The 27,018-nt window shown below is 36.1% G+C and overlaps 1 protein-coding gene and 1 long non-coding RNA gene across 4 annotated transcripts in view; one reads left to right on the forward strand and one right to left on the reverse strand.

The window, feature by feature from the left end:
* DLGAP1 (DLG associated protein 1) overlaps positions 1–27,018 on the forward strand; it is a 1,166,486-nt gene that overhangs the window by 310,214 nt on the left and 829,254 nt on the right. The gene's annotated exons all lie outside the window — the stretch shown is intronic.
* LOC103092775 (uncharacterized) overlaps positions 21,585–27,018 on the reverse strand; it is a 95,457-nt gene continuing 90,023 nt past the window's right edge. Inside the window, exon 3 of the long non-coding RNA XR_464807.3 lies at positions 21,585–25,743. This is a non-coding gene — a long non-coding RNA (uncharacterized LOC103092775). The remainder of the gene's footprint in view (positions 25,744–27,018) is intronic.

Raw genomic sequence — 27,018 nt, forward strand, 5'->3', positions numbered from 1 at the left:
TTAGAGAAATCCAAATTAAAACTGCTGAAAGCTACTAACTCACACTTATCATATTATCTATTATAATAAAAAAAGAAAATGATAAAACTTGGAGGGGACACTGGTTAATTGAGACACTAATGAACTATTGGGAGAATTGTAATGAGTCATGTTTTCTGAAAGGCAATTTGGAACTATGCTCAAAGTGCTATAAAACAATATAGACCCTTTAATTTTATTTTTTTAATTATTTTTTAAATCCTTACCTTCCATCTTGGAGTCAATACTGTGTATTGGCTCCTAGGCAGAATAATGGTAAGGGCTAGGCAGTGGGGGTTAAGTGACTTGCCCAGGGTCACACATCTGGGAAGTGGCTGAGGCCAGATTTGATCCTAGGACCTCCCGTCTCTAGGTCTGGCTCTCAATCCACTGAGCTACCCAGCTGCCCCCTAGACCCTTTAATTTTATCCCAGAAATTCCATTACTAGGTCTAAATCCTAAAGTAATTAAAAAAAAGAAGAAGAAAGACCTATATGCACATAAATATTTAAAGCAACTCTTTTTCCTAGGGGAAAAAAAAAGGAAAGTAAGAGGATACCCATCAATTGGAGATGAATAAGGTATATGATTGTAATGAAATACTATTGTGCTATAAGAAATGACTAGCAGGAAGAGCTCAGAAAAACCTGGAAAGACTTAAATGAAATGAAGCAGAGTGAAATAAGCCAAACACAATGACAGAAATACTGTTCAAAGAACAATTAGCTATTCTCTGCGACACAATGATCCAAAACAATGCCAAAGGACTCATGATTAAAAATATCTGCTTTCAGAGAAAGAACTTCTGGAGTCTAAATCCAGACCAAGGCAAACGTTTTTCACTTTCTTAATTTTTTTTGTTTGTTTCCTTCAAAAAAATGATTAATATGGGAACATGTTTTATATGATTGCACATGTAAAATCTATATCATATTGCTTACCATCACAAGGGAGAGGGAAAGGAAGACATTCAGAATTCAAGACTCAAAATCTTTTTTAAATGTTGGAAAATTTTTATATGCAATTGTGGAAAAATAACTTTTTTTTCATTTTTTAAAAGGAAAAAGGACTTATGTTTCTTGAGACAGTCTGAAAAGGAAATCAAAATATTTTAAGGTAAAGGAATGTACTTCTGTTTGTATTATGAAAGACAGAAATCATTAGAAAAAGAAGATGGCACTTCTAAATAACAGATCTATGTGGCCCTTAATGTTGTCCATCCCAAAACCAAAAGATCTTATTTTTCTAGTATGTGACTAGAAAACTATCTCAGATAAAAATGGGAAAAAGATGAAAAGCCTTGATATACTGGCTACCTGAGCATATCCTCAAAATGTTTGTCTTGTTGCCTTTTAAATAGTTCAGGTATAAGACAATGAGATTATGCCAATGAGCAAATACCAAGTCATGACACAAGTTTAACACATTTTAAAGGCAAAAGAGATGAGTATCATTCTTGGCCTGCAGTCCTCAACTTTAATCTAGCACTTTTTATCAAGCAGTCCAAATGTTTGTATATTTTGCTTTTCTCCCAAATTGTTAGATTTATGATAATTGCTCCTTTTCTGCACTTATTCCTTCAATATTTAGTCAACAAATCTAGTTGAACATTTATTAATCATCTTCTTAAAGCTCTTCTGACTACAGAGATAAAAACAACAACACTCCCTGGCCTTAAGGAATATGAGGCATGTGTTTAAAAAAAAAAACCCAAACAAATCTATGAGTAAAAATATAAGAAAATGGGTAGCAAATCTAAGCCCCCTACAGTACATCTGGAATTAATCTATCCTCCTGGTACCCTCTTTTCCATGAATGTCTCAATGTTGGGTTGCATCTTTTAGGGCTTCTCTACTACAAACTAAAATCTTTATTCCTAGAAATGCATTCCAGTCTAGACCACAAGGTCTAGGAAATGAATACCTAACTCAGTTCTAGGGAATGCTGGATTCCTAAGATCATAAAATGTTAGAAGTGGAAGAGATATTCAGAATCATCGATTCCATCCCTTTGATTTTTATAGATGAGAAAATAGGTCTAAAAGGTAGAAAAGATTTATCCAAGGTCACAAAAGACGACATATATAACTTTGTGTATCTTCATTGGTGAATTTATTTGAGATCTGTCCATTCTGTGTAGAAAATGCATTTGTTATTGAACTTCAACTTAATCCGTTGGAGTTAAATGCTTATGGAACATGGAAGCCTGTTCTGCATATGCTATAACTTTAAGTAACTCATTTGTAGATTTCTTACCCTATTAACTCAACTGAGAGAAATGATATGTACAGACTATTTTATTTTTCATTCTCAGAATTTCTATGTATATCGGTGGTGATTTGACAATGAAAGAAGGGCTCATTATTGCTAAGGTCAGAGGCCATGTATATATCTATTATATTTTTTGTTAGTGATGGATATTTAGCAGAAATGAAAGCATAAGGGCACATCACCATGTAAGAGGTATGCTTCAAAGATGAAATTCCCATAAATTATCTATCTTTTCAATACGAATGCAGTTTGCCCTTGAAATAGAGATAAAATTCTCCACTCGATCATAACAATTTTTTTCTTAAATTCCTGTGCTTTCAACATCTTAGAGCACACTAGAACTGAAGGTTAGGTTATTTTAAGGATCAGTTAGATGTTTCCAGACTACCTAGGTAGTATGAGTCATGTTAGCATACTTATGATTTTATTCTACTTGTCTAATTTCCATAGTTATCAACATTTCCATGTGCAAGGAACCACTGAGAGTAAATTGCTTAAGTAAATATGTTCATATTTTGCTTCAAGATTCTCAGCCTCAAATATATACTGCCCTATATTTACACAAAATTTTAATCTTAATAACCTTTATTAGACTTTAAGTTTTTAGAATTCTCCTATTGCCAACTGGCAGGGGGAATTCTTAAGAAGGCTATAAAATCTATTATGAAATTTTTTTCAATAAAATATTTTTATTTTGATGTTTTTATTTCCTTAATAAAATAATTCATGTTAAATAAAGAGTTGGAGGCAAAATGTGTATAGCTCTTAGGAAGGAGATATCATTTGAATTTTGTGGAATGAATGGATATGGTAAAAATACATTTAAGTTTGGAATATGGAAGATATAAATCATAATAAAAATGGAAAGGTAACTGGAATAAAATTCAAAAGTAATCTCCCTGGAATTTGCAGTTCCTCTTTTAAAAAAAAATTGGTTTATAAACTCAGTTTAGCCAGGTAACTAGTTTGAATTTCAATAAAGAACTATCTTGTTTATTGAGAATTTTCAGCATGTAAATTATACCTAAGAGGAAATGTCCCTTTAGAGGGCATACACAACATGTTTGAGGGACTAAGAAGATGAAAGATGAGATTAAAATAGATGAATAGAGCATGGAAAATGAATTTAAACAAGTATGGGTAAGAAAGCGATATACTAAATAGGGCTAATAGATTCACTGGTGGTTTATTAAACCACATCCAAACTGAAAATATTTTCTGTGTTTCTGAAGTGGGACCATCTGGAATAATTTGCACTGGAAAATAAAAGGGGGAAAGTGATTTTTAATAGGTATGAATTTATTTTCAGAGTTTTTCTGAACTTAGGTAGGCTTATCCTTGTATTTCAGACAGACACATAGGCCCAAATGGAATTTTCCAATTTTATGGAGTATGCTAAGTTTGTATTCCACTTAATGATCGTTCATTCATTCATTCAATAGATAAGCAAACATTTCTTAAGCACCTGATATATGCAAAACACAATTCAAGGTACCCGGGATACATATGCAAATATTTTTTAAATCTCTAACTTCAAGAAGCTTGTACCTGAAGGGAAACAATGTGTATACAAATGAATTAAAATGCATAAAAAATGAAAAATAGCAAGTGATTCCAGAGAGGATAGTAACTAATATCTCTGGGGCTTGGGAAAGACCTCTTGTGACATGTTCCTTTTGGGCTAAGTCCTGATGAAGCTTAAAGAATGTGAAAAAGAAGAGGTGAGGAGGGAAGTTATTCTAGGCATCAGAGACAACCTGTGCAAATCCGTAGGTGTAGGAGCTGGAATATGTTTATGGCAGCAATAAGTAGGTTGCATTGGTTAGAATTTAGAATACATAAGAAGGGAATAATGTAAAATAAACTTGGAAAAACTAGAACCAAATTGTGAAGGGCTTTAAATGGTAAACAAACAAGCAACATTATAGATTAGAGGAAATAAGGAATCACTGACCACTTTTTAAATCTAATATTTTCTTTTTCCCCTTTACATGTAATAATTTTAGCATGTTTTCCAATATATTGATATTTTCATTTTCTCCCTTCTTTTTCTCCCCATTCCCTGAGATGGTAAACAATTTAATCTAGGTTACAGATGTGCGATCAAACAAAACATATTTCCATTCTGTCATGTTGTGAAAGAGTACATATAAAACAAAAGCCAAAAAACACACACAAAAAAATAAGTTAAAAAATAGTATGCTTCCATTCTTTCTCTGTAGGTGGAGAGAATTTTTCATCATAAGTCCTTCAGATTTACACTGACCACTTCTTGCAGATGGAAATAAGATGGTCCAATCTACACTTATGAAATATTAACTTGGCAGCCACATGGGGGATGGATTGAAGAAGGGAGAGACTAGAGACAGAAAAACCAACAAGCAGCCTTTTGCAACAATCTAGGGGAGAGGCAACAAAGTCTTGAAGTAAGGTGGTGGTCTTGTTACGTAGGAAAAGAGAAGGAAATGAAAAGAGATACATTACTGGTGAAGTTGCTCAGATTTTTTTAAGGAGATTTTAAAAAACAATCTAATGTCTTCAGAATATCTTCAAATAAGAATCAAGCATTCAGTTTCTCTGAAGTCATTATGGCCATAGATATTAATATATTCCTTACAGACAAATAAAAAGATTAATTTAAACTCTACTCCTCAATGGAATATAGTTTAGATTCATTGTTCCATCTGATGCATCTGAGGCCAATCACTCTGCATGGCATATGGAGTCTGCAGCTTGTGCTTCGGTGAGGAATTTATGGGAATCTCTCTTTTGATGAATGAAGTGCCTTTCATCATAAGGTATATGTTATTGTCGCCACAGTGTTCATCATCATTTAGCCATAGTCATAAACAGTGATAGGATATAATTGTAAAATGATTCATATTACCATAACTTGGTTTATGATTTAATCTTTCATTCTTAAACTGCCAACAAGTACACATACTACTTTGCTTTGTGTGTTCCTTGAACAGATTAACATTTTTTTTTTAGTTTTCATCTAGTCTATTGAAGGACAGAGGCTGCTAGATGGCTCAGTGGATAGAATGCTGAGTCTGGAGTCAGAAAGTCCCTCAATTCCAATCCAGCCTCAAACACTAGCTTGTGTAACTGTGGGCAAGACATTTAACCTCTGTTTTCTTAGATAAAGCACTTCACTTGGAGACAGTTTGTTATTTTCAAGTTTTCTTCTTATGTCTGACTCTTCATGATTCCATTTAGAGTTTTCAGGGCAAATATACCAGAGTGGTTTGCTATTTCCTTCTCCAGCTCTTTTTACAGATGAGGAAACTGAATCAAACAGGGTTAAGTGACTTGCCCAAGGTCACACAGCTACTAAATATCTGAGGCCAATTTTCAACTCTAGAAGATGAGTCTTCCTGACTCTCAACCTGGCCCTCTATCCACTGTACCACCTGGCTGCCCAAGTCAGGAAGATCTGAGTTTAATTTTAGTTGGTTTTAGATACTCACTAGCTGTGTAATCCTGGAAAAGTCACTTAACCTCCATTTGCCTTCATCCCATTGGAGAAGGAAATGGTAAACCACTCTAGTATCTTTGCCAAGAAAATGCCATATGGGGTCATGAAGAGTTATACTTGACTGAAATGAGGTAAAAGAGGAGGAAAATGGAGACTCTCCTCTCTTACTAATGGAGAAGGGTGAATAGGTTTCAACCCCCTGTATGGATGTGTTTCTCCAGTGAGAAGTTGAAAGGGAGAAGTGAAGGAAAGCTGAACGGTCTGAGGAAAGATGGCTGTGTCTCCTCTTCCTCAAGGTTGACTGACCTTAGAGCTTTGAATTACTCAGAGAGAGAGACAGAAGGAATCTGTCCACCTTTCTCCTCAAGGACCTACCACAAACTATATCCTTGAGTCTTGAATGTGGGCTCAACTGCAAGGAGAGATGTTGTATCCCAGACAGTCCTTTCAAGGGCAAAGGATTTTGTTGTTGGACCCTTCCTATAAACTCAGTGACAAGCTGGATCTTTGCTTGTCACAGATGGAACAAGACTTACTTTGGTCTTGTCCACTATTCACCCAACCTCTATCTTCTCATGAAAACCCCAACCCAACTCAAACGGACATAAACTAAAATTTATTTGAAAAGATGGGGAATGAGGGGTTAAAAGGACAAAGCAGTAGGATGGGGGACTAAGGATGCCCTAATAACTATATTTTATAGTAGTTGACTTTCAAAGGTCATTGGCCAGAGGCTTTGTGCTTCAGGCCTTTTCTCCAACACCTTGTTTCTTATTTTCTTACACTACACTAACTTAATTAATATCTCTATAAATCAATCCAAGGAAAGCAAAAAGGGGGAGACCCAAAGGGAAAAAAGCGGATTGGCTCTGGCCAAAGAGTCCAAATGGCTGCCTCTCAGTCTTGAGTAGCTGCAGTCAAGTCAAGGAGGGTTGAGAAGGATTTCTGGCTGACAAATGGTCCTCAGCAAGTAGGAAATCAGGATCTTTCTCCCTCTTGTGGTTTCAGATGTCCTCTGACCCTCAGGAAAACTCCTTTCAGTCTCCTTCCAAAGCTGGAAGTGAAGCAGTTGCTCAGATTTCTCTCTCAGCTCTCAGTTCCTTTTCCCAGAATCCTTATCTGACTCTTCACTGCCCCCAGGCTAACCTCTTCATCAGATTGCGGATCCTATTAGGGTCTCTTCTCAATCCTTACAATGGCCAAACAAAAACACTGAAGAATTGACACCATCCAGTCTTACCTATTACAGTCTCTCCTATTTTTTCCTAAGACCATTGCTAAGGATGGAACAATAGAATAAAAGGGATCTTTTTTTTCTTGAAGTTGGCATGGGAAAAAGAGGGTAACCTAATCTGTCTTTTCCATCTGCATCCCTACCCCAAAGCTGCTATGTACCACATTCCCTGCCATTAGATTTTATAAAATAAGAACCTATTTTCTTTCTACTGAGTTGCTTTTACTTTTTCCATTGCCTTGCTTAATACCCCTCACTTTTCCTTCCCCCGCCCAGTGCTAATTCAGGTCTCACTGGCAACATACAACATAATAGCCAGAATTTCAAATGGCTCAGTGCCAGTCCTGATGGCTGCAGCCATCACTAGAGCTCTTTGTCATGACCATTTGGACAACCAGTATACTTCCTTACCTACCATTGTGTGTGTGTGTGTGTGTGTGTGTGACATTAAACATCACAATAGTTTTATAAGAGTATTCATGTATTTTTTCACCCAATATCTTTGCAGAAGCTATCACATATAGGCACTATTTTAAAACTTGAAGTGTATAATTATACCCCTAGTGGCATAATCCTAGGAAAGCAGCTTAATTTTTCTCTACTTGTAATAAAGAATAATAACAATGATATCTGGTTTCTTAAAGTCTCTGTGCTGTACAAAGCTAATTTCAGATCAGAATCAAGAAAGATTCTGGTGATCAAAATTTCCATATAAGGACAGTTTGGTCAAAATAAAGTTAGATAATAGAAGAATAAGGGCTAGGAAATAGGACCCAGGCCTATAGCCCTGCTGTAGGGAGCTCCTACTGAAGAACCATTCCTATGGATGCAGATTAGCCCCTTCTCTGTAACTCATTGTCTTGAGAAGATCTCATAGCAGTATGTATCAGAGATGAGATTTGAACTCACATTCCTCATCTTCTTCCCACTCCACTGTGCTGCTTTTAATACATATTTAAATAATTACATGTGTGTTTGTGTGAACTCACACATTTGACTTTCTATTTACATTCTGCTAGAGAAATGACATAAATATATAAGTATCTGCAATAAAGAGTGAATATGAGGGATTTGGGGGAGGCTGATTAACAGTATTGTGGACAATAACCCTTCCATCCTTCAGGACATCCTCGGATACTCTGACACACCTGACATGGCAATACAGCTTTTCCTATAACCTCTGATGGCCAGAAGGATGCCACATTTTCAATTTCTCAAAAGAAGGTCAGAGCAGAGACACTCTGGGCCTCTTTTTAATTTAATAAATATTTATTAGTTCAATGATTTGGTAAATCATTTTCAGGCTTGGATCACAGTAAAATACTGAAAATCTGTAGGCAACTGCCAGCTGTCACTTTATACTGTGCAATGATGAAGGCTGCGTCCTTTGGGTGTTCTATCATTTTGTTCTTCGGTGATGCTTTAGATAGAACAGAACACAATTTAGCAACTAGAAACACTTTGAAAAGGTGACTATTTGAGATTTCTTATAACACTTATACAGGATTTTATTCAATTTTCTTCCTTTTTTTAGCATCTACACTGTCAGTGAAAAGCTATTAAAAAAATAAAAACACATAAGAAAAGCAAAGTGGTTTCTCAGAATTTGCATTGCCTTTTGTGAATCTGTATTAAACATATTTCAAATATTTAAATATAATAGATGAATAAATTGAGATGTTTCTATCTTCTATAAGCACCATTTTTTGAGTGATGTCCTTGTTTGGAATAATTTTGCCAAAAACCACAGGCTGCCTAATCTTCAGTGTCTATTTATGTTACTCACTCCCTGTTGGAGAGTGAAATATGGTACCCAGGCAGGTACATTTATCATTTCAAGACACTAAGGAACTATTAGTACATCCTTACTGCCGGCATCCCCACAGCATGTTTTCAGTGACAACAATGAGCCTCCCTTCTCTTTTCAAGCTTGGAGCCATGGTTTGCTGTTTGTAACTTTGCTTTGTTAGATTTCTAGTTTTTCTGAAACCTTTGCCACTAAATGTCTGCTCTGTTCCTGCATAGTTTTGTGTCACATAGATCTTTCCTGAGCTGTTATTTCTTCATAGCTTAAAACTATTCCCTATCATCTGAAATGGTGCTTCTGCTATTAGTAAAATGCTTCTTCTATGCCCCATGGTTGGAGCTATTCTGCTTCAGATCACCAGGCTATAGCTGTATGTGTGAGTATCTCAATGTCTCTGCTCTCACACATCTAAGCTGCAGAAGCTATTTGACAATTGTCTTCTAGAATCGAGAGCCAAACAGGCGGACCCAGGGAGATGATCTTTTCCAGCTCCCTCATTTTATACATGAGCAAACTAAAAGAATTTCATTGACTCGCTGAAAGTCACACAGTACGTAGCAGCGTTAAGAATTGAACCAAGTATTCTTTTCATTGCATTCAGCTGTTCAATTAATTTGGAAAATTAAATTAAATTCAGCAAACATTCGTTTAGACTTTTTGTGTGTAGCACTGTGCTAGATGCTCAAGAAGACAAAAGTTAAGAGAAAATATGGTCCTTACCTTGATGGAGCTTATGGTCTGATATGTCTTATGATATATACATATAGATTACAAATACTGAAAAAAATATTAAAACAAAGGCATACAGTGCACTGTCAAGAGTGCATTAAGCTAATATTTTAGCTTATTTATTATTTAGCATTAAGGAGCTAATATTGTGCCTGAAGCAAGAATATAAAAATGTACCCAACATTAAGAGTAATTGGCTTTACAGATGAAATTTTAATATATTGTCCTATGCACCTTAACTTTGCATGCCAGAGGCAAATGCCCATTTTGCCTTGCCTTAAATTATTGGCTAACATTTCATCTAAATTGATCCCAGTGACCTTTTTGATTTCTTTGTTGCCAATAAAGTCATATGATGTATGGATAATTAGTTGGTTTCATATGGGCTGATATGTGGCCTGAGTGACCCTTAAACTTAATAGTTTACAGCTCTGACTGAGTCTATTTAGTGATGTTGTCCAACAGCTGGTCAAAAAGACTAATATGGTATAGGATTCCAAACACTTTCAGTTTGTTTTTAGAGATATATAAACATTCAATCAGCATATAGATTTCATGGCTAAAGACCAAAGTCTGGCAATAATAATAATTATATATTTATATAATTATATGTTATATATTATATTTATTATGTTTATATTATATTGTGTATATAATATAATAATAATAAAGAACCACAACAATTATAATACTATTCACATGTATATGGCATTTTAAGATTAGGAAAGCACTTGCCTCAATGTTTAATAGTACAAATAAAACTATCCTCATTTTACAGATGAAGAAACTGAGGCAGAGAAGATAAATTATTGGCTCATACTCAAAAAGAGATTGTCAGAGATAATGTGTGAATCTAGATTTCCTGCTCTTCCAACTCTGTTGCAAAAAAAGCATACCTGTGGCAAACCACTGATCCTTTATGAGTGAAACATTTATTTTTAAACAAAAGCGTCAGCTTCAGCTGCTACAGTTCTCATATCACTTCTTTTGATGGGTTCTTTAGGTGTTTTGCATTTAGCTCCTCATCTTAGAGTGAAGGAAAAAGAAGCTAAAGAAGGGATGATGAATGTCCATATCTAAAAAAATTTTGGAAAAATAATCAATGGGCTAAGAATTAATTGATGCTGCAAGGTTCATCAATGTTTTAAAAGAACTCCAGTGATGAAAAGATCAGTGCTGAATAATGTCCTTTTATTGTTCCTGCTCACAAGAGAATGATCACTTGCTGAAACTTGGCTCAAGGAAATGGTTCTGTTTTAGATATTTTTGAGAACAAAGGATATAGGAGCATAAAAGATTTGCTATTTGATGGGCGACTTTCTTTCCTTCTGAGCTGAAAAACTGACTTTTAAAAAAGCCTTCCATCATAAGATTATTCTTCTGGGGAAGGGGAAACAGAAGAAAGTGTATGTGTTTGTGTTTCTCAAATTAAATTGGGTGGATAACTGCAACCATACTGAAAACTGATGCCACTTGAACCATGTAATATCAGCATTATATTGGTGTTGAATCACGAGTTTGCTTTTGCTATCGTCAAATGGAAATAACGATTAAATTTAAGCAGAGGTTCTTAAGGGTTGTTAGACAGAAAGTAGAGGCAAGTGTCATTGCTAATTAAAACTGAAGCTTGCCTCTGCCAATAGAATGTTCCATTTTTAAACTTGCATTCTTTTATGAAGACCCCTATGGGTGCTTTAATTCCCCTAACATATTTTTTCCCTAAGGTACTAACTTTGGACCAGAAGCTCAGATATTGAAATAATACTTTGAGTCATTTCAATTCTCCCACTCCCTTCTACAGATGTCTCTGATGGACTCTTACTTTTAGTTTTAAAATGTGTTATCATTTTTTGATGAAGATTCAGTTACTAATCTTCCAAGAATAAGATGTGACCTCTGACTTTTGTTTTTACCCCTAGTAGATTTCTGCTAACTCATATACCTAATAACATTTGTGACCAACAAGATTTAATTTACTTTTAAATCATATTGGGAGTAGAGTTTCTGGTTTTAGGTTTATATTTTTGACTCTGTACACTTTAATTGTTGTTTAATCAATGCAGTCATGTCTGACTCCTCTGTGACCACTTTTAGGGGTTTTTGGCAAAGAAACTGGAATAGTTTGCCAATTCTTTCTCCAACATATTTGACAGTTGAGGAAACTGAGGTAGTTAAATGAGTTATTTGAGGTCACATAGCTAATAAGTATTTGAGGACAGATTTGAACTCATGAAGATGAATCTGCTTGACTTCAGGCCTGTCATTCTATCCACTGTACCACCTAGATGCTCATATGGGTACACTCACCTAGCCTAAATGAGATCTAGAACCATGGCATTTCCCTTTGCTGAATATTCCCTAAGATTCTTAACTGCTCTATCCTCCATGATAGCTCCTCTTCCCATTGTGATTTTAAGGAAACACTTCAGTTTGCACTTCTTAGCAAGTCTCATTTATGTCATAGTTATTTCTTAGTGCCTAGACTTCAAACTGTACAGTCAGGGTCTTCTCTAACCTGCTTCAAATGAATCCTCTAAGACCTGGCATTCACTATTTCCACCACAGGTGCTTTAAAAAAAGTTTTTGGAATAGGCAAATGAATTGTATTATCTATCTAAACTAACCTTTTATGTAACTAATATGTTTTAAAATGGCAAGTGCTCTTGAAGTTTGTTTCATTTCTGAAATGGTTAATGAATTTATTTTCTTATGCCTTTTAGTCAGAAGTATTAGAAATGGTTTGAACCTACCTTCATAATGGGAAATAAAAGGGGAGAAAGAGAAAACTCTCAGTATTTCATTTCCAAGGTGTCCTTTAAAAATGTCCTTGTCAAGCAAGTATCCCCCCTCCACCTTTTCAATATTCCTTCAAGTTGTTCTAGAATTAGGGCTGATTGCATTTGATGAGCTCCTTGTCAGACCAACTTTCTAAACAAACCGTTTCATCATCAAAACGAGAAAGAATTTCAAATGTCGCATTCACCCTAAACAGAGTGGGAATTCTCTTGAATTGAATCTATAACTACCTACCCAAGAGATCATTCAGCCTCTGCTTGCAGATATTTAGTTAAAAGGAACTTACTCACTTCTAGTTCACTCATTCCATTTATGACTAATTTTTTGAAGTTTTTTCTTTATATTAAGGCAAAATGTACCTCTTTCAAAATTCTACTCATTGGTCCTTCCAAGAGACAAATAGAAAAAACTCTTAAGGTTTATTGCAATTTTTGAAAAATTTTCCCCTCTTCTGAAGTCTTTTGTCAAGTATAAATGTCCCCAGTTCCTATATTTTTTTATAATAGGGTTTCTACTCTCTTCACCATCCTGGTTGCCTTTCTCTAGACTTGCTTCATGTGTCAATATCATTTCTAAATTGGGATTTTCAGAACTGGATGTAATATTTCAGATGAGACCTTACCATTTCAGTGAAGAGTGCAATTCTCACTTGCCTTTTTTCTCAGCACTATAATTAATGCAGCCTAAGATAAAATCAGCTTTATTTTGTGAAGGTCAATAACAAGACAGACTCATATTGAACTTGCTATCTATTTGTACTCTTAGACCTATTTCACATAGTCAGTTATCTAGCTGCATCTGCTTCTCTTTCCAATATTTACATAGTTAGTTTTTTTTTAATCTCAAGTAAAAGACTTTATTTCCTTCTATTAAATTGCATCTAATGAGTTCATATCACCATTTGGAAGATTATAGAATTCAGAGTAGGAAACACCTTAGATATCCAATTCCTCAATACATAGATGAGGAAATTGAGTCCTAGGGAATTGATTTTCCCAAAATTACACAGATCATAAGAGTCAGGCTCCCTACCTCTAAATATATTCCTGTTTACACTGTACCACATTGCCTTAAAGTTAGGAAGATATAATTTTTCCACATGAGATAAGTGCTTAAAAATGTTTATTGATTGACTGGCTTCTTAAGAGTGCCTTGTGATGACCTAAGTGACCAAGCATGCAGATAGATTTCATGAGAATGTGTAGATATAATTATAATAACATTCAAATAGTGCTTTAATGTTCATGAAACAGTAAAGAGGTTTTTTTTTTCTATTTTTCAGTAGTTAAAGGAGACACAGAGGACACAGCCACAGAAAGAGAGAAAAAAAGAGAGAAATCTATGCTCTCATCATGTTAATACACCCTACCAACCTACCATTGCTTTTTTCTTTCATCCTGTACCATGAAAGTTTATGTAACTTAAGTAACACACAAAAAGCCAAGATTTGAACTAGATCTGACTCAAAATCTAGGGATATTTCTACTTTATCCTCTAGACTCAAGAATGTTTCTTTCAATTGAGTTCTGCCCTAAAAATCTTTCACATTTTGTTCAAGTACCTCCTTTTTTCTGTTTCAGTTCAATAAACATTCATTAAGTATCTACTCCATACAATCAACTAACCTTCATTAAGTACCTACTATGTGCCAAGCTCTGTGCTAAGTGCCACATGAGGCTTTATACTAAGCACTGGGGATAGAAAAGCATTAAGTATCTTCTGTTCTAGAGGAGGACACAACATGCATGCAATGACAGTGCACAGGAATGTGTGCCAAGTAATACTGTGAAGCTTTTTTAAAAGTTTTTTTTAAACCCTTACCTTCTGTCTTAGACTAGTTATTTATTGTATATTGGTTCCAAGGTAAAAGAGTAATAAGGTCTAGGCAATGGGAGTTAAGTGATTTGTCCAGGTCCCAAAGCTAGGAAGTGTTTGAACCCAGGACCTACCTGACCAAGGGAGTTTAGGAAAGGACTCGTGAATGACATGCATCTGAATTTGTTTTGAAGGATGGCAGGGATTCTGTAAGTTCAGGTATGAAGAGAGTACACTTCAGACACAGGAAACCACTTGCTCATGCTTGTGTGTTCTGGGCCACTTTATAAAAAAATCATAATATATATATATATAAAAGCTTGGCTTAGGACAGCACAGGGGGTCAGTCAGTTTCTGATTTGTCACTTGCTAGCATATGCCAGTCATAGGCCATCCTCCCCTACAGTTAATCCTTAAGGGGAATGGGGGGTGTGTATACATTCCTGGTTGTTAGAATTCTAAAGACTAAGCAGGGTGGAGTAAAATTAAAATTCACAATTGATGATTGGGAGACTAGTCTCCCCAATTGATTACTAAACATAATCAGCTTTTACCTCTAAATCTTCTACCTGCAGGGGCATACAAAATTTCACCTTCTAAGAGGAAACTGCAATAGTTAGAGATAACAGGGGAATAGAAGGGAGAAAGACAACAAAACCAATGTTTTGCTTGGCACATTGACAAAAACCAGTTAGGGGGCAGTCCCCTTTTGTCATAAGAGTATATATTAAAATTAAATGTTCATCAACCTTCAGTTCAATCAATCACACCCAAAGTTCATTCTGGATCTTCTTGATGTAGTATAGGTTTTTTCAGGTATCTTTCTGCAAACAGTTCATTCTCTGGATTTTAGGAGTTAGCAAGCTCCCTTGATGATCTTTCTCAAACAGATTTTTTTTAAATCTTGGATTTTTATTAAAATATCCCCCCTCGAAGTGGGTGTTGAGAAACATCCAGTTAAGCTCAGGATGCACAGTTGAGTTATGGGGGTGTATGAGTCAGTTATCAAAAGAAGAGAAAAAAACCCAAAACATAAAGAAAAATGAAAGAAAGTTAAACTTTGGGGAGAAAGAAAAAAATTCAAAATCAGAATCAAAATATCAAAATTATGTATATTAAATTTTGAGTAAAAAAGAATAAATTCATAATAGGACCTTGTATTAGGATCCAATAAATTTCTAAAAGTCCCTTGTATCTGGGCCCAATTAAAGTAATTTCTATCCCACAAGTCTGAAAGACAGAATGCAGTAATATTTCACTTAACTATTTGCAGCCAAGACTATAGGAAATTATCATACTATAAGAGAGAAAAAGGACTAGATTTTTGTGTGTGTGATAGGGAAGTGTCATTCTCTGGTCTGATTTTTTTTCATTCTCAGGGATAGAGGGAGCCAGGATGATAGCCAAACTTCAGTACTTGTCTGTGAGTATTTCACAAAGAGTGAGGATACAAGGAACTCCTACATCTTAACATATATCAAGCATTGCAACCTTGAGTCTCACACTAGCTTCAAGTTCTTTTGTATTGGCTACTTGTCTCAGTCCTACTTGGATTGGTTTCTTTCTTTTGACATGTGTGCTCTTTTTGGCACTATTCAGGTTAAGTCTGTGCTCCTATGGCACTGTATAGATGAAGTCTGACCTCCTTTTTTTTCCCATTTCCTAGAATCAGACAGAAACATTAATTACAGCCCCATAACATTTTATCAATAAATATCAGGTTCCCACAGTCTAAAACTTTGGGTATGCATTAATATTATAGCAAGTATAAGTATATATAAATATATACATTGACCCTGGGCAAGTCACTTAACCCCCATTGCCTAGTCCTTACCACTCTTCTGCTTTGGAACCAATACACAGTATTGATTCCAAGATGGAAGGTAAGGGTTTTTAAGGGGGGGGGGGGCAGCTGGGTGGCTCAGTGGATTGAGAGCCAGGCCTAGAGACGGGAGGTCCTAGGTTCAAATCTGGCCTCAGACACTTTCCAGCCATGTGACCCTGGGCCAGTCACTTGACCCCCATTGCCTAGCCCTTACCACTCTTCTGCCTTGGAGCCAATACACAGTATTGATTCCAGTAATATAAGTTTAAAATACATACATACACATATAGGTGTGTGTGTGTATGTATGTATTTTAAATTTATATTACTGTGGAATAAAAAAAGAATATTTATTGTATGTACCTTAAATACAAGAAATAAGAAAAGGGAAAAAATCAAATATTTTAATCAAAAGAAAAGAAAAGGAATAATGAAAACAAGGGAAAAAATTCAGGAATTCAATGTGTTCCCAAAAAACAGTATCCACTTGTCTATGGATTATTATCTCCAATGCATGTGATAGGATACAGTCAATCAGTCTCAATAGAATATGCTCTCTTTACATGTGAGCAACGAATCCAAGAATCCTTCTCTCCAATCTTTATAGATGTTGGAGTAGTTAATATTTGGAATGGCCCTTCCCAGGAAGGCTGAATTACCCCAGTATGCTGGAAGTTCTTTATATACACCTTGTCTCCTAGGTTCAGATCATGAAGTGAAAAGTCTAGTGGTCCAGCTTGTACTGTAGCTCTGGGTTCATGGAGTTCACGCAGTTTGTGCTGTAATTTCTGTATATAGGAAGCAATAGTAGTATCTCCCCCTAATAGTGATGTATATACAGGGGAGAAAGGTTTAGCCTGTATAGGTGGATGTCCAAAAAGCATCTCAAATGGTGAAATGTGTAGGTCTCCTCTAGGCCTGATGCTAAGATAAAATAGGGCCAGAGGGAGAATTTCAGGCCATTTTAAATGTGTCTCAGTGCATAATTTGCCAATCATAGTTTTAAGTTCTCTGTTCATTCTTTCAACTTGGCCTGAGCTCTGGGGATGATATGGTACATGAAATTTGGGAGTTATCCCCAAGCAAAAATATATCTGATTTAGAACAGAATCAGTAAAATGATTTCCCCTATCTGAATCAATACATGCTGGCAGGTCAAAGTGAGAAATAATCTCTTTTAAAAGCACCTTAGCAACAAAAGCCACTGTAGCTTGAACTGGAAGAAATGTTTCTGGTCATCTGGTCAGTTGATCTACTATGACTAGACAAAATTTATAATGTCCAACCTTTGGCATTGTTATGAAATCTGTCTGCAGGTGCTCAAAAAGTGTGTAAGCCAGAGGACGCCCACCAAAGGCTTTGCCACGAAAGGCATGTTGATTATATGCTTGACAGGTAGAGCAGGCTGAACACACTTTAGAGGCTATGGTAATTATACAGGGGGCTATCCATACTCTCTTAACTGAGTCCATGATGCCCTGGATGCCAAAGTGACCATTTTTATGAATAGATTGGCAAATTTGGTAATAGAAACTTCTAGGGAGCAGGGGTTTTCCTTCAAATAACACCCATATACCATTACTTTGTTTTGCTTTAAATTTTCCCTTCCATTTTCCCACTTCCTTTTCATTATAGGAAAGTGATAAATTTAAGTCATCAGTGGTTGTTAATGTTATAATTTATTCTGGCCCTTCTATGGCCACTAGCTTTGCAGTGGTACCTGCCCAGTCATTTCCCCTAGAGACAGGGTCAGAGCCACCTGTATGGGCAGAGCAATGAACTACAGCTAGTGCTTCAGGCAGCTGGAGAGCAGAAAGAACTTCATTAATAATTTCTGCATTAGCTATGGATTTTCCAGCTGAGGCTAAAAATCCTCTCTGGAGGCATAGCATCCCGACTGAGTGACAAATGCCAAAAGCATATCTGGAATCTGTATAAATTGTTGCCTTTTTATCCTTGGCAATTATACAAACATGTTTCAGGGCTATGAGTTCTGCCCCTTGAGCACTAATATTTGAGGGCAGCGAAGCTGACCACTCAGTGGCAAATTCTGTGATTACAGTAGCTCCAATGTAGCATATGCCATCCCTCATAAAAGAAGAATCATCCATAAATAATACTAGATCTTGGTTGCCTAAGAGAGTGTCTAAGAGATTCTCTTGAGGCTTTTCTGCCATGGACACTAGTGTTTTACAACTGTGTAATGGTTCTCCTGAAGTTGATAAATCTGGAAGCAGGGTTAAGAGTTACACAGCATTTTAAGGTGATGTTTTAGTTGTTTAATAGGGTTATATCATACCTTGTAATTCACTGATTAGAAAATGCCTGTGTTCTATGCCTTAGCAACAATGCTTCTACCGCATGTGGGTATATAATTGTTAATGGGCATCCTAATACTAGAACAACAGTTTTTGTCACTAGTAAAGCTATAGCAGCTTCCTCCTCTAAGGCATGGTGGTGCTCCTGAAGCTACTGGGTCCAGTAGGGCTGAATAATAAGCAATTAGATGCTGAAAAGGTCCCAAAGTCTGAGTGAAAACACCTGAAGCTACCCTCTCCACTCATGTACATACAAAGTAAATGGCTTGTTGTAATCTAGGATACCTAGAGTGGGGGCAGACAGGATAGCTTGTTTTAGATCTGACAGAGCTGGCAGGTGTTCTGGCTCTTAATTGAGGGGTTCAGGGACTGAATTCCTTGTTAGTGCTATAAGGGGCTTAGTAATTTCCCCATAGCAAGGGATCCATTGTCTACAAAACTCTGTTGCTCCTAAAATTGCTCTTAACTGTTTTTTAGTGGTACTAGCATTTAATTTTTGAATATTTTCCATTCTTTTTGGAGAAGTAGAACGAGCACCAGCAGTCAGAATGAACCACAAATATTCTACTTTGGGGAGACACCACTGAACTTTATCCATTAAGATCTTATGCCCTCTTTCATGCAATTCCAAAGGAAGGTGTTTACTATCTTCCTAACATGCTTCTGCATCTGTTAAAGCCAAGAGTAGATCATTCACATATTTGATTAATTTCCTGTTTTTTAATTTTATGTTATCTGTGTCTTGGCTCAAAATTTTGCCTTCTTCAATGTAAATCAGCTCAATCATCTAAAAATTCTGTGGCTCTGGGAGAAAACTCACTCTAGAGAATATTTAGAAAAGGAGACACTCTTTCTCTAATAATTCTTTATTCCTATCTAAAAGTCCCTTGCTATTGTAAGTCACAGAAACATAACAAAACATAGCCTTCAAAATGGTCATCCATTTAAGGAGCAATAATTTAATGAGATTTTATGAACTACTAAATATGAGTCACTTCAAATATTTGCAAAAAACTATAGTATCCCACTTACATTTTCTCTGACCAGGGTTAAATGTGGGGGGAAACAACTACAACCACCTCCCTTCTCCAAGAACTTACTTTATCCAGAAACTTTCCTGGATCTTCTATCTACCATGTCAGGTTGCAATAGACAGATAGATCAAGAGGTAGAGGTAAAGATAGAAATTGAAATAAAAATAAAAGATAGAAGTAATAATGTCATTCATTATCTCTATCAGGGGGCAAAGATGTCTAGGTCACTTAACTAGGAATCTTTAAGGAAAAAGTGTAATCTCAAGTATAAATATGATAAAGTAATTGCAGTAAGTACCTGTGAGCTATCAGTAAGGACCTAAAGGTATACAGAGACCATGAAAGTATCCTGAGTCTCAAACTGGGAAGTAAACATTCCAGACATTTACAATGAGTTTACTGACATGTGAAGGACTGATTCCAAGAAATAAGTGTGATTATTAAGAAAGCAAATAACCTTGATTACCTTCCATTTTCAACAACTGCTTTTATCCCTGCTCCTTCTTTTCTCTTCTGTCTGGATCTTTTTTAAGGGGTAGAAAGGGTTGGGGAGAAAGAAAGAAATTGGAGTTTTTTTTCAGTGCCTCCTTAATAATGCACACAATGCATATTCTCTCTGATGATGGAGATAAAATTCAAAGCGTTATTTCCCCTAACTTATGCAGCCAATTACCCAGGTTCTCTATAGTGTAGACAACCAGAACTACTCATCAATCCTAGTTCCCTGACTGTACTAGTAAGTAAGTAAGTGCTCTGTATGTTGGGCACCCTTCCACATCAATGACAATAAGCTATTTTGCAATTGCATTGGAAAATGGAAACCAACTTGGTTTTTATTTTTAAAAGGTATGAAACAATGGGAGCACTTTCTGTTCCAGGAACAAACAACTCCTCAAAAATTGCTTTAAACACAGACACTATGTGTGAAAGAGATATTCAAAGTCAAGTTTTGCAGCCATCCCTCCTTCCTGCACACAATCCCCCAAAATTGAGTTTGACATCACTGAATTAGAATGCCTATTTTACATCTATTGAAGATAAGGAGAATACTTGCCAAAGTAAGGTTTTAACTATATAACATGTCATTAAGGAAATATTAGACCATAAATCCCAAGGAAAGTAGCATAGTTTTACTGAATCTTGGAGTGGGAAAGGATTTCCAAGGTGATTGGTTGCCCATGTACTCTACCAATGATCACCCAGTGTTTTAAAAAAAAAAACTCAGGTGAGAGGGAGCACACTAGCTTCTGAAAGCAAACCATTTTCGCTTTTGGGTGGCTCTTATGCTTAGGAAGGTTTTCTTGACATACACCATTTCTATACACTTTTATCCATTGGATAAGCCCAACTTTAGGTTAAAGAGAAATGCTACATAGAGGTTACATAGAGGTAAGCTTTAACATTCCCCAGATCCCTTTTCTGTCACTTCCTACCTCTCTCTTCATTTAATACTCCTTTCAACTCCCATCACCGTAGAGATCCAGTAATTTCCTCCTTTCCATAATAAGATATACTCATTCTCATTAGGTCTAGAATGTGTTTTCTCTTTAAGAAGAATTTATATTTTATAACAGGTGTACTGATAGAAGGTATTACCTAACACATAGAAATCGACTTTTGGTTTGAAATTTTTAGCAGCAAAAGAGAAGGTATTTTTAGATGAGGAACCTTGCTGACATTCTTCAAATGATACTACGTACTTGATTCATACAGTTTTCCTTATCCACTTGCTCTCATACTCCAGATAATAAATAAATAAAAATAATTAATGTCTTTTGTTTTAAGACTTTGGTCATTTCCAAATATTCCTCATTCACCTTAAACACACACACACACACATACACACACAGGGCTGTAAGCTATAACAGAGAGTCTCTTGGCCAAGAGGAAGGAGCCATCATACTATTTTTCCTGACAAAATCATAAGTAACTTCTTTTGAATTTCTTGATCAAATATATTGACCTCCAAAAGGAACAAATGTGCTCATACAAAAATCAAACTAAATGACAACATAAAAGAGTTATATTAATGGACTGTGATATAGTGTCATTCCAAGAATGGCAAAGGGTAACTCATTGGACATGATTTAATTTTTCTACACAGCTGATTTATGTTGTCCCTGGGCTAATAGCCCATCATATTCCCCTCAGTTTCATACCCCAGAGAAGAGATATATTGAGAGATATAGCACGACCTCATAAGGTCTGAGGGTAGGCCAAGGTCATTTAAGTTCCATCTACCCCATGCTGATTCCCCCCAAGGATGCAGTGATTTTTCTGTGATCATTCTCAGACAATCATTGTTAGAGTTGAAAAGAAACTTAGAAGTAATCTGTTACAACCCTTTCAAACATCCCTGCCAAAGGTTCATCTGTATGATGATGAAAATTTTCAGTGATAGGAAACTCTCTTCTCATGATGCAGTTTATTCCATCTTCTAATAGCACTAAAATGTCCTTTATATGTCATGTCCTCTGGGACTAATTCTCCAACTTTCACTAGCATTGGCAGATTTGGTCCCCAGAGGGTCATGGACTACTTCTTCCCTCAAGATTATAAAATAACACATAAATTAGGGTCTCAATTTTTTGTTGCTTTGTTTAAAGTGGACCAGTAACATGATAGGGTAATGGCTTGAATTGAGCATGAACTGGATTTACATGAGGGGGACTTGCCAAGCCATCAGCCTCACTCTGTCTTCCAGAATCATTTCAAGTCCAGGGGCAAGACAAAAATCAAGAGGACTGCTGATGGCTTGGGATCAAGGGGATGACCTTAGCTTCTTCATTGTGTAACCAAGCTCTAAACATTCCACAGTCCCTACTTAACCTGCCTTCAAGGCCATTGGAGCAAATTGTTCTCATCTGTCCATTCTATCAGAGAAGTCTTCATATGTTTGGGGTAGACACTTCCCTAACCCACCAATGAGCTTGTGACCCACAACCAGCTTAGTTTAGTCTATCTGTCAAGGTGGTTTTCATGTGATGTGGCTGCTGTGCAAGCTACAGCTTTCTGGAGCCACAGGTGACAGTTGAGTGCCAGATGGACCCATGAATGAAAGAGAATGAGCAGCCCTGAAAAGAGTCCTCCTTTTATGTTAGAATGCTAGCTTTGATACTAGCATGTAAAAATGTGCAATGCACTTTTGTTTATTACCGTGTGCTTCAGTTTAGCTTGGTGGACACCAAAGGTGGATGAGCAACCCTTGCACCAGAAGTGTTAGTCCTCATGAAACACCCTCCACAATTCAAGTACTGTCATAGGGGAGTCACCATTGATACACTTCCCAGTGATTACCAGCCAGTAGTCTCCATATGTCTTTAGAAAAGGGTTTTTTAAGGAAGTGTTATAGTAAGAATAATTGACTCCGACCATTTCTTCCAAAAACATCTTGGACCACAATCTCCCACAAATACACAGAATGCAGGGGAAAAATGGATTCAATTTAGAGTACAATAGTGCTGAGGCACATGCATAGTGGCCATGTGTAGCCAAAGGGTTACCTCATAACTCCTAGTTACCAACAGTCCTTTTTTGACTCTAGCCAGCATTATTTTATTGTTTCAGGGAAGCCATGCACCCTGAAGCTGCCTCCTCCCTTGGGTACATTCTACACCTCTCCATGTTTGTCTTTACTATGTCTCTCTTTGATCCATATTGGATGCATTTTCTCCTATCAGTCCTTTTTAGTGATGACATGCTCAGTGTAAGTAAAGGAGGAGAGAAAGAAACTTTGACCTCTCTAAGATTAGTTCCTTCTCAGAACTTAATTGAACTGAAATCCTAAACTCTAGCACTGAATTTTTTTATTGCTTGGTTAGATTTATCTGACTAAGGCTCAGAATAGGCTCAGAGGGCATTACTTATTATCTAAGCCAATTGGATCAGTTTCTTTTAGGATCCAATCAAAGAAATTCACAGGTTGAAGAGAGGACACTGACTACAAACTGTCTTACTTACCCATTTAAAACTCCTTTATGTTCATTGATTGAATGATTGATTGGGGTAGAGGACAAACTCTAACCTTGTATTAAGCAAAAATCTTTCTCACCTATATTCACAAAGAAGAGCTATATAAACGTTAGCAATTTCTATTTTTATCATTGATATTTGTGTTATTATAGTTTATTATTTACACATATCTAGGAGTAGGGCCTGGACCTGTGATTTCCCTGATGTGGGAAATTGTTGGGTAAAGAAACTCTCTACCAAAGTAGGCCAGAAACTTTGATGCAGTTTCAAAGTCTCTGAGTTGCTTTGGACTTTGAGAGATTAAGTAACTTGCCTGGGGTCCCAGAGAAGGCATTTTTCAGATGTGCAGCTCACCTCTCATATACATATGCACAATACATATCCATATTGCATACATACTTACACATACAAAAATATGTACAATTCATACATACATGTGCACCAAAATATACATGAATATAGTACATAATACAAAGATACACCTGCATGCATACATATATATGTTTGCATTTGCTAATAGCTCAATGAGCATTTATTAAGTCCTTATGATGTGCCAGTCATTATGCTAAGTGCTAGAGAAAGAAAGCAAAACCACATGATTTAGGTAATTCTTTGACTATAAGATTCAGAGAAGTTGCTAGGGTACAACTTCTGTGCTTGTGTTTATTCAAATCCAATTTGGAAATTTCTCTTCCAAAGTTCAATTTTGATGAAGTTCTCTTTATCCATTGTAAATTGATTTTGGGCCCAGTTTTAGGAGAAGAGTGGGAGTGTGCTGCAAATAGGTTTGACAACTGTCTCTGGGGGAAATGTGTCGCCAACAAACTTTTAACTTTAATTTATATTACTGACATTTTCTTAAGTCTAGATAATCAACAAAATAATTAATCAAGTTCAAGTTATACCTGTGCTCATGGGGAGAGCATTGTTATATTGAACTCCTAGAACTCCACTAGTGAGTAGTGAGAAGGAAAGAGCATAGATTAAGCATTTGTAGTGGACCATGGGAGAAAAACAGAAGAAACAGGATGGGTGGGAAAGAGTTCAGGAGTATAAAGGAGTGCTTTGAAGAGGCATATTGGGATGAACAGATTTTGATCTTAATAGAATTTAAAGTTTTTTTCTATTATCATTTCAAGTTGGCTATTTGTCAGTTCCTAATGTTTCTGTATGTCAATTATGGACCTTTTGATTAACTATTAGATATGCCATTGAGTATATAATCCATCATTTAAATTTATATAGAAATTTTAAAAATAAAACCTTTTCCTGGGCATTCCTTCTGAAGACAATTAGGTGATAGGGACTATTTGTATGTGTCAGAGTACCATAAGAAAAATTCATGCAGTTTTTAAATGCTTCATGAAAACAACTTATAAATGTTTGTTACTTTTGTAAAATCAGTGACTTTATTTCATTTTGAAAATTCCACAGAAAATAACTTTCTGTTCATTGAATTCTTTTGGCAGAACTCCCATCCTTTGAAAATGAAGAGAATAGCCTCCCTTCCTTACCCTGTTGCTATGGGAAGCATAGATATCTCTATGATTTTGAGACTTGCTCTTATTAAAGTTTTAAAAATGGATATTTTAGCTATTCACCTTTTAAATACCTAGTCATTGATGCTATTATTTCCAGACAGTTGAAAGACTAATGGATATTGAGTATAATTGGATGTTGGAGAAAATTAATGCAAATGTATTATGTGGTGTGGCTTTTTAAATCAGTTTGTATTTTTTTTTAGAAGAATATGGTTATTGGCCAGATTTTAATTATGGAGTATGTGGCATGTATACAATTCTTATATTCTATGCAGAAAATGATGGGGAACCTGGTTCCTTATCATATGTAAGAGCTAATGGCTGGAAAAGGAAGAGAATATATCATCTCCTGGATCTTCTTGTTGGCTGTGCATATGAATATCTTCAAAGAGAGTATCAATAGAAATCAATGTAAAAACATAACTAAGTTGAGAAAATTGTCAATATATGAGGTCCAAAAGAAATTTAAATTTGGATAGTATTTCAACTGAAATTGAAGCAACTTCTTAGCATATATACATCTCCTGGCTGCAAACTAGAGACCTTTAAAAGAATTGAAAACTAGAATTTTGCTTGTCTCTTGCAACTAAAGAGTTTTTTATACTATTTATAAATGTATGTGTACTTAGAGAGACAGAGACTTCATTACTGCTTTTGAGCATATCCTGCCTGCCCTGCTCCTTGAAGATCAGGTGTTTTATATTTTGCCCCTACCTCAGGGTTCTCTAGTACTCATAAGTGGGTTTGGAGGTGCCTAGGCTCTCCGACTTTGATTCAAGCCCCCAACAATGGAATTTATGAAGCCAGGAGAAAGATGCTGTGAACCAAGTGGTGGGAAAATGCAGAATTTCTTCTCACAGAAGCAGGTCTCTAACATCTCCCTTGTGGTCCCTCCATGTTAAGAGATCTGGAAAGGCAAAATGCAAAGTTTTATTATATTTGTGGGTGTGTGTATTTTTAGCAATAGAAACTCAGTCTTTTACTTAATCTTTGCTCTCTGCGCACACACACACACACACACACACACACACACACACACACACACCCTATGACCCTATGAAATTACTTTTGTGACATTAGCTTCGATAGCTGCTGCTAGGGACTATATATTTGTTTCCATAGCTTTAAAAGAGAATGGAATCTCAGCAAGTTATAGTTTAACTGTCATCCTGTAGCTGATTTTAATTGTTATGGATAAAGTGATACTGAAGACTGAGAGAAGGGACTAAGAAAAAGTATTTTCTCAGAGGCTGAGTGATATATGTATTAAAGGAGTAAGAATTGGAAGAAGGTAGCGAGGTCGTGCAATGGATGGAGTGCTGGGGCACAAGCTTGAAGTCAAGAAAACTCATCTTCCTGAGTTTAAATATGACCTCAGATACTTGCTAACTGTGTGACTCTTAGGCAAGTTAATTAAACCTGTTTACCTTAGTTTCTTCATTTGTTAAATGAGCCAGAGAAGGAAATGGCAAACCACTCTAGTATCTTTGCCAAGAATATCTCAAAAGGAGTCACAAAGAGTCAGACATCACTGAAATAACTGAACAACTAGGAGCTGGATGTGATATTTCTTGATAGAATTATATTTAACTTGTCTTGAGAATAAACAGTATGGAGAGAGTTCTTGAAAAGAGGTTTTACGAGAGTGATGTGATGGTTAAGTATTTCCAGAGTTGATGATTAGAGATAATTCTCTGACTTTGATCTTTCTTGTATCTGAATCATTGTATGTGGAGTGGAATTTGGGGGGGAGTGGAGCTTGCACCCCCAGAAATCACTCTAATGCACAGACAGGAGACTTAAATAGATGCTTGCCAAGGAAATGTGGTTTATTAGGAAAGAGGGGAGAGAGAAAATCGGAGCACTGTCTGGAGGAGTCTCTCAGTAACAGTCTCCAAAGGTGTTCACATGAATTCAGAATTTGTAGGAATTTAACACAATACTTCTCTTTTTGTTGCCCACCACCTGTGTGGCATAATGTTTTTGCATGTTATATTTCTTTATCTCATTCTTTCCTCAAGTTTTCCCAGCACTTCCAAGCCCATGGGAGCTTTTCTTAAGTTTGCAATTTCACAATTTAGACATGCCCAAGGCTTTTCAGACTGAAACATTTAGGACATATAGTCAAGATTATAACTTGTAAGTTTAAATACATTTACTCTGGGTAATGTGAATCCATTCC

This window comes from Monodelphis domestica, chromosome 3 (assembly GCF_027887165.1).
Source record: "Monodelphis domestica isolate mMonDom1 chromosome 3, mMonDom1.pri, whole genome shotgun sequence".
NCBI classification, from domain to species: domain Eukaryota; kingdom Metazoa; phylum Chordata; class Mammalia; order Didelphimorphia; family Didelphidae; genus Monodelphis; species Monodelphis domestica.